General features: G+C 36.0%; 1 non-coding gene across 2 annotated transcripts; it reads right to left on the bottom strand.

Moving 5' to 3' along the window:
- Positions 1–996: 996 nt before the first annotated feature.
- LOC114279808 (uncharacterized) lies at positions 997–13023 on the bottom strand. 2 transcript variants are annotated; one of them, XR_014346528.1, is made up of 2 exons: positions 10298–13023; positions 997–1247 (listed from the first exon to the last, which is right to left on the bottom strand). It is a non-coding gene; the product is annotated as an uncharacterized LOC114279808 (transcript). The 2 variants fall into 2 exon arrangements; XR_014346529.1 differs by lacking the exon at positions 997–1247 and adding an exon at positions 6690–6861.
- Positions 13024–19084: the final 6061 nt, after the last annotated feature.

Here is a 19084-nt window from a genome sequence, read left to right as displayed (position 1 = left end):
GAACTGGTCTCTCAGCTTCTCCCTGACTGCTGGAGATAAGTACTTCTCCTGAAAAGCCTCCACAAAAGCCTCCCACGTGCCAGCAATACGGCCCCTCATGTATTTCCACCACTGACCCGCATCCCCTTTAAGATGGAAGGATGCCAAGGTCACATTCAACGCCCCGTCCTCGATGCCAAGCATCTCGAACGTCTTACTCATTTGCTCCAACCACTCGTTAGCCTTAAGTGGCTCCTTTGGATCCCCAATAAACTCGCCCGGGTTAGACCGGAAGAACTCCCTATTCAAGAAGGAAGGCCCTGCCTTAACAACCTGGGCCTGCACTAGAGCCTGAACTGGATTCTCAACTCTGAGAATACCTATAGACTCCCTTAAAGCATCGGCTATCCCTCGGGCTAAAGTGCCCATAGCCTCCTGACCTGCTGGCTCGGTCACATTGGCCTGGCCAACCCCCTCTTGCTGCGCCAGAATATCATCCGGTAAAGGCATCTCCTACCTACCACGTCTGCCACGTCTACCACCTCTTCCTCATCCTGACATCCTAATAAACATAACGAAGAACATTAGCACATTCATAAGTGTGCCAAAACTAAACACTCGCGTCCTAATACATGGACAACTGTAATTCACTCCACGTAAGCACATAAACACATAAGCACTTACGAATTTCATTTCTGGATAATGATAGTCCTGAGGCGTTACTAGAGTTCCGGTTAGAAACAGCATTAATCAAGTATTTTTCCAACAAGACTCACAGAAACCCAAGGATCCAATCAACATCCTAGAAACTAAATCCCATACCCAAGTAGTCACATAAACATGTTATCAAATAAACACATAATGTCACACATAAGTCTCTAACAAGCGAGACAAACCCATTGTGATACTAATCACTTCCCACGTACCCAAATTGTTCGAACCCGGTACGCTCTGATACCAAGTTGTAATGCCCTCAAAATAAACCCATGAATCATCCAACAATAGCATGCTTAAACATAAGAGAAAAAGGCATAAATATATTCCATCAGAGCAGTCTTTACAAAATGTATTACATGTTGACATCAAAAGTAAATGCCCTATAGGCTTACAACTTTCCCCGCCAACACTTGGTTACAAAAAGAGAGTGCTAATTCTATACAAAGAAAGCCCTTGGCTTGATACAAATGTAATACAATCAAAAACACAAAACAGCCCAACAGTCTCAAGCCTCCCAAGCTATGTCCTTGGAGGTGGCATGCTACCTGTACCTGAAAATGATGTCCCATATAGGGTAAGCCACAACCCAGTAAAAATATACTAAACCAACTATAAACAATGACTAAAATAATAGCATTCGATAGATGGTCCACACTTATATTTCCACTTATACCACGTTACAGTTTCATGACATTTAAGTCTGTGTTACATTTCATTTCCCATTTCTTTCTCAACTTTGAGTTTGAAAACAAGGCTTAGAATCTAGCCAAATAACTTAATGAGATTAAGACTCATCTTTAAAACACTTTCGAAATTCATGATGGATACATATTTTGGTGTTGTATCAATAATACATAGAAACACTTCTATATTTCACAATTGATAACGATATACATTTTAGTGCTATATCAAATCAATTCAAACACTTCCATAATCCACACTTGACACACATTGTAGTGCTGTATCAATGTCACACAAAATCTGGTTTAGAGGTCCATCCCTTATCTTCCCCTAAATCGTAGAGTATATCTCCTATCTCCTCCCACACACAATGTATATAAACATATATCATATACATAATCAATCAATACATAAAGTTAATGTATTATTCCAACCGCTATACTCGATAGCATACTCAATTGATTAGTTTTAGTTTGCCTAATCACCATGCATTATCTACAACAATCAAGACTATCCTCCACCGATAGTCCAAAGTAGTTATTTCTAAACAAAAAATAAATGCACCAAATGGATAAAATATCAACATTTCTACTAGGTGAGTGATAAATGATCCAATTACACCCTTTAATCCCATACGTTCCCAATTTCAACATTCTCAATTCAACTTCTCATTTCTCAAAATTAATTTCACAAATTAATTCATCAATGTAATTAAGGCATTTCTCATAATTAACAAAACAACCCTAAGGTTCGATTTCCATCAATAACCCAACATTTATCTTATCTCTCCATGCTAAACATGCATATAGGCTTATATAAATAAAACCCTATCTTTTGTAAAATTACACAAAGATCCAAACTTTCTCAAAATTACCTAACAATCCCCAACATATCAAAATGCTAAAATTTAAAGACAAAGCTTATAAGGAGGAGTAGGATATCCCTACCTCGAAGTTAGAGTTCAAATGGAGAAGAAGAAAAAATTCAAAGTGCTCCAAAATCCAAAATTTTCGGATCAAAATGTAGCCCTTTGACAATCAACACACCTTTTGCAAAGACAACAAGGTAGTGGGACACTCTAGCTAGATCAAACCCTAGAGAGAAGGGAGATTCTAGAGAGAGGAGCTCTCAAAATCGATTTTGGGAAAGTAAGAGAGAGAGAGGAAGTGTAAAAAGTGATTCAAAAATGTCCGGCTGCCCTCTGATATACGTATGACCCGCTCGAGCGGAGAATAGAACGCTCGAGCGTTAAACACAAAAATCTAGTCACGCTCAAGCTCAAGAAGTCCTGCTCGAGCGTAGGAAACCCGCTCGAGCGTGAAAAACACACCTGCAGAAGTTTTGCAGGGACACGAGATACTGGGAGTGTGTAAACTACGCTCGAGCGCAAGAAGGCCCGCTCGAGCGGTCAACCAAAAACCAAACTCCGCTCAAGCGCAGAATGATCCGCTCGAGCGTAACACCAAAAACCTGGGCAACTACACTTGAGACCAAAACTCAACCTACCTGTTCAGAACACGCCCAACACATCCTATAACTCAAATATAAAGTATGAAAGGATGTAAATAAGATATCAACAACTGCTAACATCCACGGAACCAAATCTGGATCACTGTACAACAAGGGGTAAAACCCGGAATCGCTATAATGCCTTTGGAAAAATGGATTTCTCCTTGAATTGTTCATGCCATTATAGAGTTTTTTCTTGCTCAAGATACAATGACATCTAATATATCATCACTAGGAAGGATTTTATTTTTTCTAGTAATTTGCAGAGATTAAGTGATGAAATTGGGATTTGGTTAGAGTTCTTATTTTAATTACATTATCGATTGATGATACCGCATGTTTATTAAAAAGGGTATTGAAATCTTTTGAGGTGATTTTGTTATTTTTTTCCTAATAATAATAATAATAATAATAATAATAATAATAATAATAATAATAATTCAATGCATTGCTCAAAATGTTAGAAATTGAGAGTGTAATGAAGTACAATTATGGTGTAAATAGAATCACCAGCTTCTATTTCCACACATAAACATTTGACAATAATAGATTTTTTAAAAAAGATAATTACAATTTTACATCTTAATAAAATTGACTTTCAAATAAAATCCTAAATTATAATTTCTCATTACACACCTTCATACATCACTAGTCATTACTACCACCAACCATCGCCACCGTTGTAAACTATTATCGCCATGAACCTCCCACCAACATGAAACCCCACCGTTGCAAACCCCTTCATTTGCAGCCATCTTCCCTTCCTCCAAAAAATATTGCAAAACCCCTCACTCGAACCTGATTTCGTTATGATCCCTGTATTGTCATAAACATCCTTCTAGAAAATCCTCACCATCACAAATCCACCTTGCTGATTATACACTTTGTATCATGCGATTTAGAAGAAGGTAAGACTAGGTGGCTGTGAAAGGTAGGGGGGGTTGGGGTATTTTTTATATAAATACTTGTGTATTGAGCAAACAAACAAAAACATGTGAATTTAAAAATGTGTTCGCTGAGGGAATATGTTCACTGATTCTTTTTCTTACTTCACATCATATCGACATTTTAATTGTTCAAATATCAACTATCAAACAAAAATGAATTGTTCAAATAACAAGTACAAAATGTATTTTCATTCAATAATTAATATCTACATAATGAATTTTTATTCAATAACTAAAAAAGAAAAGGTAAATTGCATTAACCTCTGACAAGGGTTGTAGAAAATACAGCAACGTTCACAATTTTAATAATTATGGGATCTCTCTTTTAGTAAGTGTAGGAAAAATAAGAAATAATACACAGCGGAAATAAACGGATTTGGGCATACCTTTTACGCTCAAATTGAATCCATGAATCATGTGGGTGGATCACGTGCCTCCATTAATGTCTTCGAATAGTTTCCAACAGTGGAGTAGAATTACTAGAGAACTACCCATACTTTCTCTACCCATACTATTTACAATACAAAGGCATGGTTATGTGTTTTCATGGAAAGAGAGAAAAGAGAGAGACAAGAGCAAGAGACTAGTAGATTACCCATACCGTTAAAATCCAGCTCTCCCAAATATAATACGTATATTATATGAGAGAGTTATAACTACCCATAATTCTATCTCCTTAAGAGATAAGATAATGAGTTATACACTCTTATCCTAGGATAAATTAATCCAAGTTCACTTTGACTGGGTCTCTCTTTATGGGTCTTGGGTCATGCCACAATGGGCGACCCAATCTGGTATTAGATCTAAACTCGACCCAATTTCCAACATCTCTCACTCGAACATGCACTGGCATGACACCGCACTTTCTTTATCTCAATCTATCCATCAAACATGATCATACTAGCCAATGAACTGTGCGACCACTGAGAACACTTGCATGTGGGAGCTCTACAATAGAAACTCAAAAAGAGCCTACATAGAGACATCAACTCGAAAATAAAAATACAATCTCATATACCGCAGACCTATCTAATTACACCTCCAAAAAAACATCTCTAATCTCTTAAAAGAGCATGTTTGACCCTCTTAATTTTTGCAATATATTCACACTCAATATGCCTCACATACAAAGTGTTGTGAGTTGCCGACAGTGAATATACAACAATTGTGTAATAGTAGATGATCTTCCCTTCGCCCTCATGCCATTTAGTTTAGGATTGACTGCTTTCCCAGTGATATCCAATAGCCTATAAAATATTTAGAGATAGGATGAAGTTGAAAGACGATCCAACTACTAAGACAGATGAAAACCACAAAGGGTGGAATGTTCAGGAATTGTTTAGTCCATTAAACCAGAAAACACTCCAAGCCTTTACATAACCTTCTGTTTTAGAAGAAAATGGAAAAAATCTCCCGCACTATTCAGCCACTCTAATAAAAACAATTCTTTTGAAGAAAAAAATGGACTACAACCATTATTTTTAGCACTTTTTTTTTTTTTTTCATTTCCCTTCCTCGGATGACAGAAAAGGCCTCTAAATGAATAAAACACTAAATCACCAATTCAAAGGTAAAAGAACAAAGACAGGACAAAGGGTTGAAAGAATCGTATGCAAACATATCTAGTATATGAAACACATTTGTTTATACTAAACCCTATGAGTAAGGACCATTAATACAGCATATTAGGTCCATGTGTCCATTGAAATTCATGTACACATTACGTTCTCCGTAGTTGAGAATTAGATGAAGGATCTCCTTGAAGATGATCAATCCATGCTTGATTATCCTTAGATCATGCAATTTTCTTCAAGAATAAAGTAATTCTCTCCCCATATCTGATTTGGGATGCATAGATATGAAAATTGTATGAGTTGGAAGTTGAGAGCAATGCATGCAAATAGGCCTAATTGTAACAAGGAAATGTAGTTTCAATCAACCAAAACCATCCATATATTAGTCATGTATTTGGAATTCAAGAAATTATGAAAATTGTTTGAGTTGGAAGTTTGAGAGCAATCCATGCAAATAGGCCTAACTGTAACATGGAAATGGAGTTTCCACAAACCAAAACCATCCATGTATTTTTTCCACACTAAATCATGTATTTGGAATTCAAGAAATCAACTTTTAAAGCAAAGAATTCAACAATTTGTAATTTAATTTTTTTTTCATTATAAATTATCAAACCAAAGTCCCACCTTATGTGCCTTAGTAATGAGTTACCCAGGGATCAATCTGACTCCTTTTTCGGACCATTTTCACCAAATAAGCACAACACGGAAAATTTCCTTTAAATATGTTCCAAATTATTTTGTACCATTATTTCAAGCCAAATAAACTCAAATTGAATTATTTGCCAATTTTGAATTATCTATTTTTTATCATCACACATGAGCCTTGCTTTGATGAAGCTCGCGCCTTACCTTGTGCCTTACACCTAGGCCCTAGGAGACTTTGGGTCTTCAATGTGCCTGTTGCCTTTAATAACATTGATTAGCCTCAATCCATATACGAGAAATTCATATTCTTGTTGAGTCACATTAAACCCGCCACCAGAGGTTAACTAATTGCATGAGTTTCATGACGTGATCACAGATGAGTTACCTCCCATGAGAGGCATTCAGCATGCTGCCAACGTAGTCCTAGGATCAAAATTACCTAATCTGCCCCATTATTGGTTGAACCCCAAGGAGGGTGCTAATATGAATATGGTAGAAGGACTTCTAGGGAATGGTTACATTAGCCCCTAAAATGCCCCAACTTTTTAATTACTCGGAAACACTATCAAAGCCTGTATTTATATCTATTACTCTTGAGTAATAGAAACATAATAACACTAGTTCTCTCTCTCAATGATTGCAACAACAATAATATATGCCAAGCTTCCGTTACGGAGCTACAAATAAATAATTACAAACATTAATGTACAAAATTCGTTTCTTTCATTTCTACTATAAAATTACACATAAAAAAAAAAAATACATGAACTTCTCAACTCTCCAACCAATCAATCCGAATTATCTTCCTGTAAAAGAAATGAAACAACAAGGGATGGGCACAATTGCCTAGTAGGAATCTCATAGTTCTACAACAATAACTATCACATAGATAGAAATGATCATGCATGTAGGGTGATACCATATAGTAGGGTGACATTTTGTAAGATCAAAATATTATTCGTAGAGTATCTGTATCTCAAAATGTATTTGAACATTTAAGGAAAACTTTCAGCTACAAAATTTTCCCTTATTGTCAAAAAAAACCATAAACCCCTTTTTGAAAACAAATATGTTTAAGGAACAACGTCACTTTAAATTTATTCCAAAATATTCCTCCTTTAATTTCCATTTACCTTCTTATTATTCACAATTATTATAACTCCAAAACTTCAAAGTTTAAATTCCCTTAGTACTCCAAAAATAATCCTCATACACTCCATTCTCACTTGTCTATCCATTATTGCTATAACTCCATAATGTAGAAGTCCAAATCTCCTTTTTATTCAATAACAATTCTCCTCACTCAACTCCTACTTATCTAACAACTACATCACATTCACATTTGAATTATCAATTATAATTCAACATAACACAAGAATAATAAACTCATTTAATTCAATTTCTCAATTAATTACAAAAACAAAACTTTTAATCTTTCCTTATAGATACAAACAACCCGGTGAGTTCATTATCACCAACCCCTTATCCAATTACCATTTCATTATTCATTCTTTTCAAATAATTTCCTTATGTATTTCCCCTCCGTACCAAAGTACACATCAAATTGTAATTTCATAAGTTCATCACAATTTACACATATTATCATCGACTCAACACATTTCTCAGCACATTCTACCTTTTGCCGACTTGATACGGCGGGATAGCGGGCACCCAACTCATAACACCTTCCACCTTTTGTGGGCTATTATATGGCGAGAAGTGAACTCCCAAAAACCATTTTCAACTTTAAAAACCATCCCCACATTTGCCGGCCATTATATGACAGGAAGTGGGCACCCAAAAACATTTTCAAAATCATCTGTTTTTCTACTTTTGCTGGCTATTATACGATAGGTCTGTGTGGACACCAAAAAATCATTTTTCCACTTTTGCCGGCTATTATACGGTAGGACGTATGGACACCCAAAAATCATTTTTCCTACATTCATCCAACGATAAGCCTTGACAGGGCATTTGGGCACCTTTAATTCAAAACTACCCCTACATTTGCTAGCTATTATACGGCGGGACGTGGGCCCCCAAAAACCTTTTACAACTCCCCGCGCAGGTACCAACACAACACCACCCAACACAACTTAACTCAACTCAACTCAACCCAACACAACTCTACTCCACACAATTCAACACAACCAACACAACTCAACTAAACACAACTCAACACAACTCAACACCAAACAATGCAATTCAACATAATTCGAGGCAAGTTCAACATAGCTCAATGCAATTCAACATATTTCAATGCAACATCTTAAACCTCAACTTCATCATTTCATCACAAAATTCATATCATCCATTCCATTAACAATTTCTTCCCACAAAACTTTGTTTCATATTATCACATAATTTAAAATAGAGCAAATTACATATACCCCCCCTGAGGTTTAGCTAAATTACAGATACCCCCCGAGATTTGAGAAATTACGAATTCCCCCCTGAATGCTATATTTGCATAAGAAATTAGGGGGTAATTTGTTATGAAATATAAACCTCAGGGGGCAAATTGTTATGAAAATACAAACCTCAGGGGGCGGGATGTAATTTCCGAAACCTCAAGGGGGTATCTGTAATTTAGCTAAACCTCGAGGGAGGTATATGTAATTTGCCCTTTAAAATATCAACAATAAGGGTTCAATCGCAACTTTTACATAAATTTCCAAACACTTGCAAAATTTAATTAAGCTTGTATATGTTCAATTTAACACCTCAATTTCATGATACTACTTTCAATTTAAGCAAAACCATCATCTATCTTCGTGAACCAAACTAGGGTTTTAAGAGAAATTAAAACTTTTCACCCAAACACATTTTATTCTAATTCTTCTATTAATTATACACCCAATTTCATAAACCCATAATCATAATCTAAAATTTAAACCCCAACATTTCAAACCTTAAACCCCCAATCTCATGATTTATCACAATATGCTTAAAAATATAAATTTTGTATTTATATAAAGAAAATACCACAAATCTATCAATAAATGAGATTATTGAAGGAGAACTAGAAACCTCTACCTCAAAGAGAAAGCAAAGAAGCTAGATCAAGAGCATACTTTCAAAAATCCAAAATACAATCTATTGAAAAGTAAGATCTTCAAGCCTTCTACACTTTTTGGTAAGAGATCTTAGCCAAAACACTGGGGAATGGAGGGTACTTGGGTAAAAAATCTAGGGTTTTTCGAACCTAGGATGAGGGAAAGAAAGAAAGAGAGAGAAGGAAAGTGGAGAGAAAGATCTAGAAAATCACTTTTTAAGTTGCTGAATTCGCGTAGTCCGCTCGAGCGGCATCCAAATCGAAGCCCCAAAAACAAGATTTCCAATGGTTCTAGCCTCAAACCCAAATTCAAAGTGTGGAAAAAGAAAAGGGCAAAAGAGTGATGGCTGTTTGTAGGAAAATTACCCAAGTCAAAGCTTTTAGTCCGATCTTACTTTGCCATTATGTTACCACTTCTATGAATGTCCCAAAATAAAATAAGGAGGCTCCAAATACAATAATAAAAGGTCAAAAATAATCCCACTAGTCTCAAAAATTCAAACTCAACCAGGCAGGCCGCTCGAGCGTCCAATCTTGCGCTTGAGCGAACAGACCAATAGAGCCGATCGCTCGAGCAACCACTCCTGCACTTGAGCGAAAATTCACAACTCTCAGAATTTTGGACAGATTGAAAAAGTACTGGGAACCTCACAAGGCCGCTCGAGCGTCAACTCTTGCGCTTGAGAGGATTGAAAAATTTTGGGGTGTTACAGCCCCTGTTCAATCCCAGCCCATTTAATCCCTAAGATGAATTGTTCTTGGAGGATGCGTGTATATCAACAAGATTATAGTTGGGTTTAGGTTTCACATCCCAATACTTGATGACCTGTTGGACCAGTTCATGCACTCCAATAAAAAAATTAAAAATGCTTTACAATTCCATAGATATTGATAGTTGATCAAGTCCATAATAAGGAATTCACAAAACATCGAGGAATATATCACAAATTCCCAATAGAATAAAATGGAGGATGCTCAATAAAACATGGATATGTTATGCAACATACCATAATTATACTATGTGAAAATACAAAACTGATATACAAATGGTTACACCGTTTCACAAAAAAGCAAGGCAGGATCAGCTCATTAAAAAACCAAACTGCTTGACATGCAAAACGACAGAAGTTAGAAGCCAAGTATATGAGGTCTAGAGTACTAAAACAAAAATGGTTTAGAGTACTCACAAGAAAGATTCTCTGTTTCATTATCAAGTTTCCTTGTGTTTAGAGTAGTACTGCTTGAGGCAGCTTTGTTTGATGCAGCATTAGCTACAAAATACAACAAACAACATTATCAGTGTTCCCAACTCAGAAGAGCAAACTAATGTCAAATGTAAAAATAATTGTACGACATTCACAAACAAGACAACATATGTAAGCTGATTCTCCTTTGCAATGGACAGCAATCAAGCCAAAATATGATCTTCAAATCCAAGTGATTGAAATAATGTTCAAGCTTAGAAAATAACTGTGACAGCTAAATCCACAAAAAATATATAACCTAAATTTGGCTAGTATAAATCCCAATAAAAATGTAGAAAGAGAGAAAAAAAATTCTAAAAGAAATCATCTACCATCTAAAAGAAAATAAACCGACACACGTCAATCCAAATGCCTCCAATCAATATAGTAACCGGGTGACAACGACAATCTGAAAAAAGGCCCAATAGTGATTTCATCCCAACATAAACATATTCAGTATCATGCAATTAATACTTTGGTGGATGGATTAAAAAAAATCCCATAACACCTAACTGCCACAGCCAGCTCATTTCCTAATATGCATGAGGATGCATAGCCTACACTATATTTAATATAGAAAAATGATTTGAAAATAGAATTTTTGAACAAAAACACAGAATAATGTGTCAATGGCAAAATTGAAATAATAAGCCACTTTTATGAGGTTTTTGGATTAAAATGAATGGATATTAATGTGACACGGCATTTTGTATAAATTTTATGTATTTGTATATTAATAACAAGTGATGAATTCAAAGTTGTTTAGTAAGAAAATAAATAACAAACCCAAATATGCTAAAAAAAAATTTATAACAAAATTTAAATTTGAAACAAAAAATATACAAACCAAGACTTAAACAAAAAAACACGAACCAAACTAAGTCCAAAAATTTTCACAAAATTAGCAAACAAACCTGACACTTTCAATCCCAACAGGACTAGAATAGAACCAAAAAAAAAAAAAAAAAAAATATTGCCTGAAATTCACAAAAAGCACTAAAAGGTTCTGCTCTATGTGGTCTCGATAGACAGAAACTAGTTTGGCTACACTTTTCTCAGAGAAAATTGATATTTAGACATCTCTAACCATTCTCCAAATCTTGACTCAAACTTAAATTTAAGTATGTAAAACCACTAAATTCCCTCCACTCCTTTACTCAGACACCAAATTAAATTTTACTTAACTTTTTACTCAAACCAAACACCCATTTTGTTGACTCAAATTTCTATCCAATCAAAATTTCACATAGGTGCTTCTATGCAATCTTTTCAAATTCTCATTTGCAACCAACTTCTGAGCATCTCCAACCCCCCTTCAGAAAAAAAATTCATCGAATTTGAATCCAAATTTTAGTATAAAAACTTGATTTGATATGAAATACTCCAATCCTTTCATCAATTTTCTATCAAAATCTTTTTAAAAAAATTCCCCTATTATCCTAAATTTCCCTCATCATTAAATTTGATGAAAACCAAAATCATCTCCAAAACTTCATTTTTTAAATCAAATTCAATTTGATGAAGAATTATCCTTCACCTTTTCTTAAGTGTTCAAAATTCATTAGCAATCCTTTCATCAAATGTTCATCAAATCAAGGGAAAGTCATTTTTTCATCAAATTGAGAACCCATCAAATTTGATGAAAAGAAGAAAATATTTTGATAAAATGATTGGAGTAGTTTATATTAAATCAAGCTTTTTACTTAAATATGGAATCAAATTAGATGAAAATTTTAGTGAAGGGTTGGAGATGCCCAATTTGATTAAAAAATAAACAAAATTGACTAAGACCAAGGATTGGAGATGCTCACTCAAAACTTTACACTAAACGACTTCACTCAAATTTGAGTTTATATCAAGTGAAGCTTTGAGTAAAAGCATATACACCTCCAACCCTTACCCAAATCTTAACTCAAACTTAAATTTAACCAAAAAAGCACTAAAATCCCCTCCACCCCTTCACTCAAACCTATACCAAAACCAAATTGAGTTTTACTCAAATTTTGACTCAAATGAAGGATGACCCGTTTCATTTACTGAAATTCCCATCCAATCAAAACTTAAACACGTAGGTACTTGTACCCAAAATTTTCAAATTCCCCTTTACTCCCAACTCCTAGCATCCACTCAAAACATAACCCTTAGCAATTTCACTCAAATTTGAGTTTATCATTGGAGTGTTTCATATCACATGAATCTTTTTACTCAAACGTGTACAAAATTTGAGTATTAAAGTATAAAGTAAGGGTTGGATATGACCTAAGGCTTGGAAAAAAAAAAACCTTACCAGGCCAATCACCCCTAAATTTTATGAATTTCTGAAAAAATAATCTCGGGAAACAAACAGAAAGGAAAGGAAGAGATTTTTGTAAAATCTTTTTTGACGATTTCGATCTCGGCACCGACGCGACGAGCGAACGTTGACGGTCTTTTCATCCTTACGGGTGGCGGTAGTGGAGGTCTTCTTGCAGATCACCACTGGTTCCCAATCCTGAGAGATGTGTCCAAATCTTGACATATTATTAGGGTTATCTGATTCTCTTCTCTGCTACTACTATTTCTATTCTACTGTTCAGTTCTTCGAGCTCTCTGAATTTAGGGTTAGGGTCAGGGTTTTTCCAGTTGAAGAAGATAGATATAGGATAGACTGATGCTGATGACTGACCGCTACTTTATAGACACAAAAATTCATAAGAATATCTCTATTTATTTATTAAATTTGTTCACTGATTTTGATAAAAAAAAAAAAAATTATTAAATATTTATAATTTTCTAACTTATTCTGAAAATCTTATTTCACTGATTAAGGGGTTGTTTGGGATGACCTAAATAAGTGTACTTTTTATCTTTTTATGAAAAGATGTGCAGAAAAATAGAGAGGTGATGTGATAAAAAAAAAATAAAAAGATAAAAAGATAGATTATTTGGGACTTTCCAAACTTGGCCTAAGTGAAACAAGTTGATTGATATCCATTCCTTATCTTTTAATAATTTTATCAAATTTAAGTAAAAATTAAGATAATTGATAATTTGATTAATGATTTGATTTATCCCTTATTCGATGAAATTTTTAGTAAAAATTTTATTTAATAAATAGATTGAATCTCATTCTCACTAAGGATTGAACTAAAATATTTGTTTTTAAATAAATTTATAATTTAAATATTTATTGTTTTATTTTTAAAAATAAATATAATGAAATTATGAATTATCTATGCATTAAAGCTTAAAACATAAATTGATTAATAAATTCATGGAGCCAAACTGCATCATCGAGTCTACTAAGAGAAATGGATATAAGCCACATTCCATTTTTTTTTTTTTTTTTGGATTTAGACGTGATCAAATTTAAAAATTAAATTTTGAATGTCTTGCGATGCAGCTTTATAGAAAACATAAATTGATAAAATTATTAAACCAACACATTAGTTACATTAAATTTTTCACAATATGTGACGCAATCATAGAAATGATTTTTTTAATAATTCGATATTTGACCCATTAGACCGCAACTAATTTAAGAATCAATTATTAAACTAATTTGATGAGTGCCATTCTTTATATTTTATACTCATATCAGGGTGTCTACAATATTTTTCTCCTATGATCTTAAGAGAAATGCGCATGTAGTTTAATGGTAGAATATTTGTATTCCAAGAAGGGGTCGCATATTTGACCCTTGTTCAAACCATGCCATTCCTATTTTCTTTCCCCTATCCCCTTAGCCCAAACACACATGCCTATTTTTTGATGAACTAAGAAAATGAAAAAAAAAAAATTATAATAAAAGATGATAAATAATAATAATGATCATTTTAATAAACTTCCTAACTTAAGCATGCCATTTGCACTTAAATTTTTTAGTATAAATTATTTAGAACACCTTGATTAGAATAATCTGACAAGATTTTGAAATTACATGCGAGATTTGAATAATATGTAGTTCAATGAAAAGCTAGAAAAAAATCAGCCCAAAGTAGCTTTGTGGCTAGACCATGTACTATATATTAGGAGAGTAGGAGATTATAGATTTAACTTCCCCCTCTCCTTCCAATATAGCGATTCCGATTTTTGGCCCGTCACTTGTTGTGTTTCGAACTCGAATTGTATAGTTCTAAATAGTGATTCATATCTTATTTCTCTTGTCTCCCCTTTATTTTGGTTGTCGGGTTGTGGTTGTGTGTTTGAAACAGGTTGGTTGCATGTTTTTCCAAACTTGTGATGCCCAGATTTTGGCTCTTCCGCTCGAGCGGGCTTCACAAATTTTTCTCCTTCGCTCGAGTAGCCATTCTTGCGCTTAGGCAGGATTTGTCAACTCTCAGCATTTTTGTAGTTCTGCAAATACTGGGAGAGTGCATTGGACACTCAAGCGTCCAGTCTCACGCTCGAGCAGGGTCCTTCATCTACAAAACTTCTAGAAGAGTGTATTTCATGCTCAAGCGACACTTTTCACGCTCGAGCGGAACTTTGTGTCTGATGCTCAAGCGTCACTTTCCATGCTCGAGCGAACTGCGTATATAACAGTTCGTGAAGATGATGTCTTTGTTCACTTTTCATTCCTCTCTCTCTCTCTAAAACTTTTCAAAAACCTAAATTTTGAGTCTCTCTCTCCAAAACTCACATTCTCTCTTCGATTTTATCTAGATCCATTGATCTCTTCACCCTACTACCTTTAAGAAAAAGGTAGAGTGCTTCGAGATCTTCAATTTGATCTGAATAGAAGTGGGTTTCGGTGCTTTTTGGGTTTTACTCTTGCTTGGCTCGTCTTCTCTCTTTGAGGTAGGGATTTTCTACACTTTGTTATGGTTTTTAAGTTAGTTGTTTATAAATGGTGTAACAATGGTGGGAATTGGGGGCAATGTGAACAAACCTTGGGTTTGGGTATAAAATGGAAAGAGGGATTTTTGGTAAATATGAAATAAATGAGTATGGATGTGAAAATGAGATTATGTTGTGTCAAAATGGTTGATTTTGATGCTTGGGTTGATATTTGGAAAAAGGGGATTTTTGCCCTAAAATGACTATCGTAATTATTTTGTATAAATAATTGAAATTGGTGTGGTAAACATGAAAGTGAGCGAGTGTTGAAATAGATTGTGGAATTGAGTATGTAATGCTTCACATATTTGGAAAATTTGGATAAATTATATGTCTTGAGATTGTATATCTATTTAGAAATATATGTATCGGGCTATCGGTGAAGGATAACTAGGATTGTTGTAAAAATTGCATGCGGATTAGGTGAATTGAAACTAATCACCTGTTGGTTGTCATTGAATATGACTATGTTTATATACATTGTATATGTATGATTATTTGGGAGTGGAAAGGGGATGTACTCTATTGTTTGATTATGCGTTTAAACACATTGCATATATATGAATGATTTTTTTTGAGGAGAAAGAGGATGGACTTCATTATAATTAAGTTGGCTGGAGTGTCCTGGGTGAAAGTCCCGAAATTATACATGGGTGCCGATCCCGACGGACGATATATCCATAAAATGGCAATTTGAAATTATGCATGGGTGCCGATCCTGCGGACGAAATATCTGTAAAATGGCAATTTGAAGTGTTTATACATTGATGATGTGATTATAGAACTACGAGTTGTACTCTCATTTGAGTTATTGAGATATGATAAAATTGGCTCATGTGATGAAATAAATCGAATGGAAATGGATTGAGGATTGGATTTGGTATTTTATGACCATATAAAATGGGGATGTTTTACCACGACATTGTTACGCATATAGTACTTATACCTTTGTTAAATCTCATATATTGTGTTAGATTATTCCTACTGGGTTGTGGCTCACCCTATTTGGGAAAAACATTTTCAGGTAATGATAGTATGCCTCCATCAAGACAGTAGCATTGGAGGGACTTTTGGGAAGCAAGAGCTTTTTTGTTTTGTTTTGTTTTACTTTTGTATAGCCTAGGGATAAATATGTATGAGCTAGTCTCTTTTGTTGTAACCAAGTCAAGGCTTGGAAAGATGTAAGCTGCTAGGACATTTATTTCTGTTGAACTCTTGTATTCATTAACCTTATGTAATGAAAGGACTGCTTACTCTGATTTATGTGATTACTAGTATATGCTATGGGTTGCATTTATTGTGTATTTTTTGGAGGCGTTACAACTTGGTAGTAGAGCGTACCGGGTTTGAATACTTTGGGTACGTGGGATGTGGTTAGTACCATAATGGGTTTATCTCGCTTGTTAGAGACTTAAGTATGGATGATATGTGCTTATATGATAACATGCTTATGTGATTATATGGGTATGAGATTTAGTTTCTAAGATGTTGATTAGATCTATTGGTTTCTGGATGTCCTATTGGAAGAGCACTTGATCACTGTTGTTTCTAATTGAAACTCTTGCAACACCGCTGGACGATCGTTATATAGGAAGGAAATTCGAATGTGTTTACGTGATTATGTGCTTATGTGGAGTGAATTACCGTTGTCCATCGTATTAGGACGCGAGTGAGTTAATTTCAGCACATTTGTAAATGTGCTAATCTCTTTGTTACCTTCATTAGGATGTCAGAACGTGGTCGTGGTGGTAGGCGTGGTAGGCCTAGAAGGCACGAGATGCCTATACCGGATGAAATTTTGGCACAGGAGGAGGGAATTGGTTAGGCCAACGTGGCCAAGCCAGTAAGTCAGCAAGCCATGGACGCCTTAGCCCGCGAAATGATCGGGGCATTGCGGGAATCTATGGACATTCTCATGGCTGATAATCAAGTCCAGGCCCAAGTAGCTAAGGCAGGGCCTTCTTTTTTAAAGAGAAAGTTTTTCCGGTCGAATACGGATGAATTTTTGGGTGATCCCAAGGAGCCACTGAAGACAGACGAGTGGCTAGAACAGATGGTAAAGACTTTTGAAATGCTCGGCATCAAAGATGGAGGTTTGAGAGTGACTTTGGCATCCTTCCAGTTGAAGGGAGACGCGGGTCAGTGGTGGAAGTATACGAGGGGGCACATTGAAGAGACTTGGGAGGCCTTCGTCGACATCTTCCAGGAGAAGTTTTTGCCTCCCACTATTAGGGAGAAATTAAAAGACTAATTTTCCCAGCTCAAGCAGTTGAACACACCATTGGCTGATTTTGAGGCCAAATTCACTAGCCTCTCTAGGTTTGCACCTGAGTTGGTGGAGATTGAGGAATGTCGTTGCTTGGAGTTTGAAAAGAGGCTGGGGACTGAGCTCATGCTTAGAGTAGCCGGATCCATGATTAGAGACCATGGGCGCCTTGTGGAGGCGGCGGCCCATCTCGAGACTAGCATGCAGGTCGAGGATGAGAGGATGAGGGGCTACAGGAGGAGTCAAGGGGGTACGAGGCAGAGGGATTCTAACCCTCAGTAACCCTAGAGAGCTTAATCGAGGTCTACCTTTCCAGTGTCGAGTTTGGGTTCTTGGAGAGGTGCTCAGGGAGATGTGACTTGTTTCAAGTGTGGTCAGTTGGGCCACAAGTCCCCAGCTTGCACGTGGAGAGAAGGAGGGCAGCGAGCAACTTTGTCTTCGGATCATTCTTAGGGTTAGAGTCAGGGTAGAGGACAACTGCCTACTTGCTATCAGTGTGGTCAGGCGGGGCACCTGAAGAGGTTTTTCTCATATCTGGGTGGCACATCTAATGTGTTTGGTTCGAGACAGACGCAGAGTCACCAGCCAGCATAGTCAGCATAGGCCTCGAGGGCCAATTAGGGAGCCTCTTCGGTTCAATCCGTGCAGCAGGCTTATGCTCTGATGGGTGAACAGCTAGATCAAATGCTAACAGGGCATGTGTATACTGTTACCATGCCAGATATTGTACCGGCTCCATCTGTAGTGAGACGTACCTTTTTGTTTTGTAATTTAGTTGCTAGTGTATTGATTGATACGGGTGCATCCCATTCTTTTATCTTATCTGTATTTGTATCTGTTTTGGGGTTGGAGTCGGAACAATTAGCATCTCCCATTTGTATGGAGTCACCTATTGGTGGTGAGGTTATTCTGAAACAAGGGTGTTGGGGTTGTGATATAAGGTTGCCGGTCGTCGATTATCTTTTGCATTCGTTTTACTTGATATGTCTAGTTTTGATGTTATTTTGGATATGGACTAGTTATCGTCATATCGCATTGTTATAGATTGCTACCATCAGAGGGTTATTGTATGTACCTCGAGCAGTGACTGTTTTTATTTCTTGCGGGACCGGGTGGATAGAGTCTTATCGCCGGTATATGATCTACATGGGTGGAGTGAGCTTAGTTGTCTTTTTGCTAGCTTCTTGAATAGTGAGTGTAATGAAGTTCGAGTTGAGTTACCAAGGGTGGCTTGTGAATACCCAGATGTCTTTCCCGAGGACCTTACTAGTTTGCCACCTCACCGAGAGATTGAGTTCTCTATTGACTTAGTGCCTAGCATGGCACAGATTTCTATGGCACCGTATTGGTTTGCACCTGCTGAGTTGAGTGAGCTGAAGATTCAACTCCAAGAATTATTAGATAAGGGTTTTATCCGCCCCAATACTTCACCTTGGAGTGCACCAGCTCTCCTTGCTAAAAAGAAAGATGGAGCCTTGCGACTTTATATCGATTACCGAAAGTTAAACCGGGTAACTGTTAACAATAAGTACCCAATGCCTCATATAGATGATTTGTTTGATCAATTGAATGGGTCTTGTTGTTTCTCTAAGATAGACTTGAGATCGGGTTACCATCAGTTGAGGGTAAAGGAGGAGGATATCCTA

This window comes from Camellia sinensis, chromosome 12 (assembly GCF_055761805.1).
Source record: "Camellia sinensis isolate YWXY chromosome 12, ASM5576180v1, whole genome shotgun sequence".
Lineage (NCBI taxonomy): Eukaryota > Viridiplantae > Streptophyta > Magnoliopsida > Ericales > Theaceae > Camellia > Camellia sinensis.
This window is presented reverse-complemented; position numbering and strand designations above follow the sequence as displayed.